The sequence below is a fragment of the Eretmochelys imbricata genome, chromosome 4, assembly GCF_965152235.1.
Source record: "Eretmochelys imbricata isolate rEreImb1 chromosome 4, rEreImb1.hap1, whole genome shotgun sequence".
Lineage (NCBI taxonomy): Eukaryota > Metazoa > Chordata > Testudines > Cheloniidae > Eretmochelys > Eretmochelys imbricata.
In genome coordinates this window covers 138,265,403-138,275,777 of record NC_135575.1, presented here as the reverse complement: position 1 = coordinate 138,275,777, position 10,375 = coordinate 138,265,403, and positions in this window count along the sequence as shown.

Sequence of the window (10,375 nt, the reverse complement as noted above, 5' to 3'; positions counted from 1 at the left end):
AGGCCTCTAGCAGGGGAGGTCAGTCTCCTGAGCAAGAAGACCAGCACTTAGGACAGCGCAGTGTTGGGCAGACTCAGGGGAGCATAGGAAAGCTCCGGCCTGTTACCTGCCAGGCTGCAGGCCCTGACCAGAAGGGCCTAGAGGGTGCAAAGGGGTCAGAGGGGAAGTGACCCAGGGAGAGCAGACAGAAGAGGGGTGAGAAGGAAGGCAGGGAAGCTGTTGCTAGAGGGTCCCTGGGTCGGGACCCAGAGTAGTGGGCTGGCCTGGGTCCCCTTCCCCCTTATCTTGCACGTGGCTGTGGGAAGTGGCCATAACGGACGGCACCAGACTCCTGAGGGAAGGGTTTAGACTTTGGGATGTGGTTGGCCACTGCGGCAGGGGTGAACCAGGAGACTTCTGTTAGTCTTCCCCTACCCTTGCCCCCCAGAAGGGGGTGAGCATGGACTAAGGGGCACTGCCGCAGGGCAGTGTCCTGAAGAGGACACCGCCGAGCGGAGCAACGCGGGTCCAGACACCAACAGAGGGCGAGAGACTGATGGGACACCACCGGTGGAGGGTGTTCCACGTGGACTGAGCTAATTCCCGGAGTCACCAGCAGGAGGTGCCACGGTGGTGAATCCCAACCCCCTCACAGTATGATCTGATGATTTTTCATATCTGGCTCAAAGCTTCTTACAGCATTGCTGCTCTGTCTCTCCGGAGAACAACAGACAGACAAAAGGGGAGTCTTGTTTCAATTTTAAAAAGTTCTAGCCTTCCCATTGGCTCTTTTGGCCAGGTGCCCACTCACTTCCTTTTACCTATGCATGCAGTCAGACTTTTTAACCCTTTACAGGTAAAACAAGTAGAGGACAGCTACTAAAAGGGATTTTGTAGCTAACTGGCTGGCTGGGTGTCCATAAAAGGTAGATACCCCCAGCCCCTTCATTTATCATAGAACATAAGTTTTCAAGTGCATAAAAGGTTGTTACAAGGAGGAGGGAGAAAAGTTGTTCTCCTTAACATCAAAGGATAGGACAAGAAGCAACAGGCTTAAACTGCAGCAAAGGCAGTTTAGGTTGGACATTAGGAAAAACTTCCTAACTGTCAGGGTGGTTAAGCACTGGAATAATTGCCTAGGGAAGTTGTGGAATCTCCATCATTGGAGATTTTTAAGAGCGGGTTAGACAAACACCTGTCAGGGATGGTCTAGAGAATACTTAGTCCCGCCTTGAGTGCGGGGGACTGGATTAGAAGACCTCTCGTGTCCCTTCCAGTCCTTTGGTTCTATGCTGCCAGTGCTTCCGTGTGTGTGGTGTGTTCCTTATTGTCTTCTCCGTGCCTCTGTCTCTGTGGTGAATATCTCACAGTCACACAGCTCCGCCAATCAATGCCCAAGCCCCTGTGTGTCTAAAATTACCAAGTACGTTTTCTCTCCTGTCTTCATAAAACAGGATCTGAATGCAAGTTTTCAGAGATGAAATCAGGACCCACTGTCTTGTAACAGTGGCTCTGACATTTTATCCCCTCTACGTGGAGCACAGGCCAAGCTCATGTTAATGTCTGGCAAGGTGTGTTGGATCACTTAAGAATGAAAACTAGGGCAGTTGTTTCAAATGTGCTAGCAAACCTATAGGCGTATCCTCTTTGATACGTTTCAGAGTAGCAGCCGCGTTAGTCTGTATTCGCAAAAAGAAAAGGAGTCCTTGTGGCACCTTAGAGACTAGCCAATTTATTTGAGCATAAGCTTTCGTGAGCTACAGATGAAGTGAGCTGTAGCTCACGAAAGCTCATGCTCAAATAAATTGGCTAGTCTCTAAGGTGCCACAAGTACTCCTTTTCTTTTTCCTCTTTGATACGATACTCACCCACTTGTTCTTCTAACAGAACAGCTCTTTTATATCTTTTCTTGAATCCATATTGACTCTCTCTGAGTGCTGCTCTCAAATTTACAAAATCTGGTGGCCTTTTGGCTGGTCTCTATGGATATAAGTTGCAATGGATCATCTCCCATTCTTCCCAGAGAGTCCAGGGGTTTGTAACTTTATATGTCGATCTTTTTTTTTTTTTTTTTTTTTTTTTTTAAAGGTCTGTTAAGCCCCTTTTGAAGTCTTTCCATTGGCTTTAGAAATCTGTAGTGCTTTAGAAATCTGTAGTGCTTTAGAAATCTGTAGTATCCCAGGCTCTAGGGTCCCCAGCCATAAATCATAAACACAAACACAATTGAACTATTCACAGAGCCCCAAATTTGCCTTGCCACCACAAATCTGATTTCCCATTGACTTCTTGGCATTGCCACCGGCCAGTTGGGTGACCTTAGGCAAACAACATTGTTGCTCCCTGCTTCACTTTCTTCATTTGTAAAATGGGATGATGGTTACCCCCTTTGTAAAGTACTTTAAGGTCTGCTGCTGAGAAGCACTATAAAAGAGCTAGGCATTATTTATTATTATTATTCAATGGGACTTAAGCATGTACTTAAGTCTTTTGCTAAAGAAGGATGGACTTGAGAACATGCTTTAAGTTCTTTGCTGAATCAGGGCCTTGGTGAGTTGTTAACCATGTAGTGTTAGTGGGCTAGAGAGTTGAAAATGCCAGAGCCAGTTTGAATAACTTGGGTTACCAGGCGTTCCATTCTGTCTTTCTTATTCCCTCTGCTCACCAGGCTGAACAGGGGTAGCACCCATGCTTATGACATCTGCTTAGATGGGATGCAACAGGAGGACTTTCACCCCCAATCCAGAGAAGGAAGAATGGGAAGGATATTCCTTCTAGCCTGGAGGGATTCTGAAGATAGAAGTGTCAGGACTCAACTCTCTCTTGTTCATATTATTATTTGTATCATGATAGTGCAGAGAGGCCAGAACCCCATTGTACTGTATATATATAAAAAAAGAGAGAGCCCCTGCCCTGAAGGTCTTACAATCTAAATACAAGGCAAGAGATAGATACAACTCAGAGAGATAATGAGTTCGTCACTGAATATTCTAGGTGCATCCTGCCGCAGATCTACATGCTCAATATATGGTGCCGTCAGCCTGAATCTACTGGCTATAGAAGTCCATTAGTTTCAACAATGTTGATGGCCAATGGCTGCACAGCATGTGGAAAGGGCCCGGGATACAGGAAGAGTTCTCTTAACTCTTTCCAGGCATTGTTGTCTTGTACTTATTCATTCAATTTAATTTCATGTTGTCCTGTATTCATTCTGCTTTTCTTGTTTTGATTGAAGAAATTGTTCTCCTGTCTACGGATCAGTGGGTCTTCGCAGATTTGATGATGGGTTCTTGTTTCCTCAGTGTGTTGGCTGGCTTCATTGCTTTCTTCCTTGACTTCATAGAGATAAAGAAGCTAGGAGTGGCACGTCTAATCATTGCAACAGTCCTACATATTTTGTCAGGTAACTTTGTTAGTTGAACAGTAACCTACATTAAAGAGGTACTTTCAACTTAATTTAAACCACCAAATGTTCTGTCTTAAGAAAGTATATTGGGTTTTTGTAAAACTTAATACGAATACAAGAGTTTTCCTGTTTGATTTTTTTACAAAATGTTCCTTCATTTTGAATACATGTAAGTTTTCCTCAGCAGGCTTGAAATCCTAAACAGCAGCAGCATTGGGCTACTGCAGGAGAACCAGAAGGTGAACGCCACTAGATTCAAAAGTGAAATTTACCAGCCTGGTAACACACACAGGTTGCTCACTCCTGGGCCAGTTGAGTTGTGCTGGTTCCTCTATTGTTTTGGAATGCTGCTTCTAATGGATTTCTATAAAAACGTTCATATTAAAAAGTCGTCGTCCCAAAGGAATCAAATGCAATAAGTAAACAGCCAGCATGAAAAGCAACTAGCTGATCACAGTGGTCCCTGATGGCCTTAAAATCGATGCATCTATAAATCAGCCATTGTTCATTTTCAGTTTTAATAGCTTATGATGAAGTTTTTTTGTTTTGACCATGCCCTTTTAAGAAAACTGATCTCAGAATGTAGTCCTGCAACAGAAGAAAAAGAATCCTCTTGTGGCCCATGTAACTGGCACAGTGTCATGGCAGGAGCTAATACAGTTGTAGAGAGACGCCTGGTACTGCGAAATCTGGAGTGTAAATAGAGGTGTGTTTTATAGAAGGCTGTGTCTCATTTCTTCAAACACCCCTAGGCAAGATGGGTTCCAGGTCGTTGCAAGTGTATGAGAGAGTTCTATTAAATTAAAGCTTCCATCGATATCCTGTTAGATTCTTTAGTCGGGGGAAAAAGGGATGGTTTTGTGGTGAAGGTACTTGTTTGAGACTCAAGTGGTTGAGGTTCAGTTCCCAGGATTATTGTACAAATTTAGGCAAGTCACGTAATTGCCCTTTGCTCTTCCCTACCTCACAGCGGTATTATGAGGATAAACTCATTAAAGTTTGTGACCAGAGCTGATTTAAAGAAAAAATAGAATTTCTGACCTGCAGTATGAAATGTTTTGTTTCAGGTCAGGCTGACGTAACTCTCTGTGGCTGCCCCATTGGAGTTCCAGGTTCCTCACGCCCCCATTTTCCCTTATTGGCCCTGCTTTCTGGCCTGAGGACATCTCTTGTGATGCATTGTGGTCTCTACCTGTGGATGAGCCACTACCGTGTAGCATGGTACTCTTACAATGCACTGGGGGGGTCTCAGTGACAGCCAGAGATCTCAGTGCATCATGGGAAATGTAGTCCAGGAGCTGGGCCCACAGGGGAGAATGGAGGCATTAGGGACTCAAAACTCCAACACTCATGAGGCACCATAGTGGCTCAGGCAGACCCAGCAATTGGGACCAACACAGCTACAACACCTCATGCAGAAATTAACGTTGGCTCAACCAGAAGTGAAACATTTCATTTTGACTTTCCCTGACAGACATTTTTGGTGCAATCGATCATTTCCAGCAGAAAATGTCGATTTGGATGAAACCCTATTGTCCAAATTTTTTCCATCAAACCCGTATGTGAGACACTCTGACACTGTATCAATGGAGATCATAAAGTACCGAGACAGACGGCGATGGACGCAGTTTGGTTGATGAAATAGCCGCATTCGTGTTTATTATTATTATGTATTTTATTATTAATAACAACAATAATAATAAATCATAGCAATGTTCTTGGGATGGTTACCTACAGAATATTTTTAAACTGGGCACCTGGAAAGCACATCCTTACATCACAGATGGCCATTGCATCAACAGCTTGCTGTCCTGTGGTCCTCATGTTGATACGTGTGCCATCTACAGCACCCAGAACAAAGAGGAAGTGGGCAGTTTTGTAGACTCCCCTGAAGCTGCATTTCTGGGTCACACTCTTGGTGAAGAAATTGATCTCGGATACAGTCTTTTCATAGGAGAGCTATTAGGCAGTGCCCCATGGCGGGGGAAGTGGCAGCCTGGCTGACCCCCGTTGTCTGGTCAATGACTCATTGAAAGGACCCAGGAGCTGTGGTCACCTTCAGCACAACACACAGGGGTCCTAGTTCTGCCTGTTAATAGCTATGAGGGTGCAGGTCAGGGTTTGTTCTCTTTGTCTGTCTCTCCCACCTGTCTGTCAGGGGACTGGGTGGGGCATAACATTCTTTGCATAAAGAAGTATATGTGCCGAACTGATCAAGGTGCCTAACTCATAAATACCTTTTGAAAATCCCCTCTGCCCCCAGCTCTCAAAGACTAGTTCTCTTTGTGCTGGTATTGCTCACATAAAGGGGCTACAAGGTAAAAGCCAGGAGCTGCGTTCATCTTGTCCTCTAGCATGTTTGTGCCTAATGGCTTCAGAGTGAAAATCTTGCCAGGCATTGTAAAATGTACTAGCAAAGTGACCAGGCTCATCATGCTCTTATCCTAACCTGGAACTGGGGTAACGGGGGAGGCTCACGTCTGCAAACAGAAACAAACTGATCATACACTTCCAGCTCCCAAATCCTCTCAGTCCTGCAGGTCCCTCACTCCCTACCGGGTCCAGCCCAATTAAGCCTCTTCCAAAAAGGAGGAAAGCTCTGTCCTCTTCAAATGGAGGATTATCACAATCCTAGCCCAACCCCGCTCTCCATTGAGTTGGAGAATGGAGAGGCTACATAACCAAACAATCCTTAACCACCCGTACGCTCCCTGATCTGCACTGTAGCTTGGGCTACTCCACATGTGCTGCTTTGGAGGACAGAACTGAATGAGAAGCAGGCAGTGTGATGTTGCTTTCGGAGTTGGCACTCAGGGCCTTCAACTACCTGAAGGGGACGTTCCAAAGAGGACGGAGCTCGGCTGTTCTCGGTGGTGGCAGATGACAGAACAAGAAGCAATGGTCTCAAGTTGCAGTGGGGGAGGTTTAGGTTGGGTATTAGGAAACGCTATTTCACTAGGAGGATGGTGAAGCGTTGGAATGGGTTCCCTAGGGCGGTGGTGGAATCTCCATCCTGAGAGGTTTTTAAGGCCCGGCTTGACAAAGCCCTGGCTGGGATGATTTAGTTGGTGTTGGCCCTGCTTTGAGCAGGGGGTGGGACCAGATGACCTCCTGAGGTCTCTTCCAACCCTGGTCTTCTGTGAGTCTAACTCATGAGGGAGGGAGGCTGGTGAACTAGCAGCACCGCGACAGGTATCCTCGGTTGCGAATCACCGCCATAAAGTCACTGTTTTTCTTTTCTTTGCTCTCTCTTCACAGCCATTCTTTGTGCACTAGTTCTGGGGTTTTGTACTTGGATCTTTACAATCATCCAGAAACCTAGCATCAAAAATTTGTTGAATAAGCACCACTATGCAACGTCCCTGGGAGAAAGTTTCTACTTAACCATCGCAGCCTTTATTTTAGAAAGCCTCGCGTCCATATTTAGCATCTGGTCAGCGATGGTCTATGGAAAAGATTTACATCCTTCTGAGATTGTTGGGGAGATCGAAAGCAACAGGTTTTGTCCAGGTGCTGTGCAGCCAGTGTAGATCTCTTGAAGTCAATGAACAACACCGATTTATAGCACCTGAGGAACTTGCCCAGTGTTTCTAGAATTCTGTTGCAATGCTGTTAACATACATAACTTTGTCATTGGATAAGCTGCATACTTAAATATATATGGTCATTTCTATAAACTCTTTTGAAAATATAGAGAAGAAGAACTGAAGCCAGTGACTCGGCCAAAGTTTTCAATGTGTTCCTGCTTAGAACCTTGGACATTTTGTACCTTCGGGGATTTGTTTGGAAAGAAAAATTTCGATAGATCTGACCCCTATGGTGCCACTTTTTAATAATGCTGACTCTGTTGTCTCCCTCTAGGTTTATTTGGTACAGTGTTATGGGGCTTAACAGTGTGTTTGTACAGTAAAATGGTATGTATTCTTTGAGTCAGGGTGATGAATATATGACATGAATCTTATTATTCAATGTACAAACATGGGATTCCCATGCATAAACCTATTAAAAGTTAGTCATTTTGTCTATTACTGTTGGTGGTTCTGCATTTCATAGTTATTCTTTGTTCATGTAACTTTAAAACTCAGCCCACGCAGTTGTACAAGGTGGGCCATACCTGCTCTCATTTTTAATATGGAGGTACAATTCTGAGCAGGAGGTGCTCCAGCTTGATTTAAGCAGCCGGGCAACGCTGCATCTGGACCTGGGACCTCTGTAGGCTGCATGTTTACATGTACAGATCGCATCCTGTCAGAAGATGTAGTTCTTGGTTGCAGTGCTGAGGAATAATATTCGCTCTCCATTTTCTATAAAACTTCCAACATTTATCTTGGCTTTTACCCCTCACCTGCCCCGATGAACTTATTTGTGTTGCCCCCGTCCACTCTGATCTGCCAATGATACCAGCCTAAAATCCTGCTTGATTCGACTCCATTGCAAACAGAATCTTGCACTGCCCTCATAACTAGGGTGACCAGACAGCAAATGTGAAAAATCGGAATGGGAGTGGGGGGTAATAGGAGCCTATATAAGAAAAAGACCCAAAAATCAGGACTGTCCCTATAAAATCAGGACTTCTGGTCACCCTACTCATAACCCTCTTACCTCATTCTCTGCCATTAGTTTAGTGCATTAAGTGATCGATGTGACTAATATCTGTCACATGGTTCATTTATCTGCTTCTTCCACAAACAATTTCCTCCATGTCACTTCCTACAGGCCTTTCCTGTGCTGATCTCCAAGGCCCTCACCCATCCTTCAAATTCCTTAGTAAGACCCAGTCTGGCACAGAAACTATCCAAAAGGAGTCATTAAACCATTCATCTACTTAAGAGCGAATATCTCCCACTTTACTACACAGGGCTGGCTGTAGGGAAAATGGCACCTTGGGCGGATGGGGAGCCGCTCCGTGTACAGTGACCCCTCCCCCTGTGGCTGGGGAGTGATGGGGGCAGGACACGGAGGCAGGGAGGGGTGAAGAGCTGCCTGCAACCGGGAGAGGTTCCCAGAGGTGGGTCTGAGCCAGCCCGAGGTGGGTCTGACCATGCAGGGGAAGAGGAAGTCCCAGCTCTCCCCTACCCAACCGGGACTAGCTGATGGAGCCCAGTACACAGTAAGAGCCCCCAGCTGGGGTGCTCCTAGCCCTGCCCCTTCCCAGTGCTGGGCCCAGAGTTTGGAGGCTAACGGGGCCTTTGGCTTGTTGTGTGTATGGGGTGGGGTTGTGACCATGGCACCGTGGGTGGCCCACCTATAAGGCTGGCCCTGTTACTACGTTATCTCTTGTACTAACCCTCTCTGACCTGGGCAGCTGCAGAATCTTGATGATGATGCATCATATCTCCTTCCCTTCTCTTCCAGCTGCTTACATCTTGTCTAATTAATGGCCCGCTCCTGCAGATGCTTGCATATTGAGTAACTATTCTCCTCTGAGTAGTTCCACTGAAGTCAACAACGGGTAAAGAATATTTTTCACATGCCTAAGTGCTTGCAGGATCAGGCTCTTAGATTGTAAGTTCCTCAGGGCAGGGGCTGTCTCTCTTTATTTACTTTAGGAGGTGCCATTAGACATAATCATACATGATAATAGCACAGGAATGTCTCTTAGCTTGGAACACAACGTTAGTGTTATAGAACATTTATACAGTGGTAGCTAGAGGCCAACAGGATTGGGACCCTATTGTGTTAGGTGCTGTACAAACATATAGTCCCTGCCCCAAAGAGTTTATAATCTAAATAGATGAGACCTAGCAGGGGGAGGAGACAAAGAAGCAGGCCGGAGTGGGGGAGGCACTTAACAAATGAAAGTGGTTTTTAAGGGTGCTTGTGGGATAATATCCATTTGAATTAATAATATTCAAGAGTACATGTTGTTCAGTTTGGAATCAGGGGCTATGGGTGGAGTAAGTGGATAAAATTCTACAGTCTGCGTTATTCAGGAGGTCAAAGTAGATGACCTAATGGACCCTTCTGGCATATCTGAAATGGGCCTGTGATGTATGCGTTAAACGTCTCCAGGTGGCAGACATTTTGGACTTTTCCAAAGTACCAGGCAATCCCCCACTTGCCCAGAAGATGGCAGCGACATAGCTCCTATTCTTGCCTAGCATCTCTATGGCAACAGAGGACAAGCACCAGGGAGAAATCTGCAAGAGGGTAAATGCAAGGTTACAGAAAGATCCATTGCTTCCCAGCAAACCGCTGATTTCTCAACACGCTTTTGCTGATGGTAAAACAAACAAACTTCCCTTTCTTTTTTTTTTTACTTTTAAACAAAACACGAGGCAGTGGACCTACCTCTGGGTATTTTGATGACTCTTTAATCATCCAAAGTTACTGATTCACTATTTTGGAGGTGGGAGCGGGGAGCAGGTTGAGGAAAGGATCCTCATGAGGCAGTGACCCCGATCCTAGGTGTGTGAAGCAAAGAAAATGGGGAGAGTGCATACAACAATTCCAGCCAGTCTAATAACCAGCTGCAGGCAGTGGCTGGGGCTGCTCAACATCCAATAGCTTAGGCCATTCACGCTGCTCATAAAGAGCTGGTCGGAGGCATTTAGGAACTTGGCTTTTTTCTTTCTGCTTTCCAACATGCTACAACCCCAGATAAGCTGCTTAACACGTGTTGAATAAGCCTTCCTCAAGCTTATGGAAGGCGCAGTAGAGGGAGCTAATTAGCATGCACTAACATGCATATTAACAAAATCTAGTTTCTATATGCAAAAAATCATTATGGCTGTTTCCATAAATTTGCATGCAGAATTTTTGCAATTAGAAACCAGTGTAACACTTAGTTGTCACTGGGGGTCTACTCCTTTGATATACTTTCATCCAAACTATTAACATCAGTGGGGAATTAGGCACACGTGCTTCAGAGGGTAGCCCTCTTGGGACCACATTCCAATCTGGTGTAAGTAGTTGCAACTCCATTGAAGTTGACCTGATGTGAACATGCCACTGTTTCCAACTGTCAGCTCGAGCATAACTCAAACGGTTGTC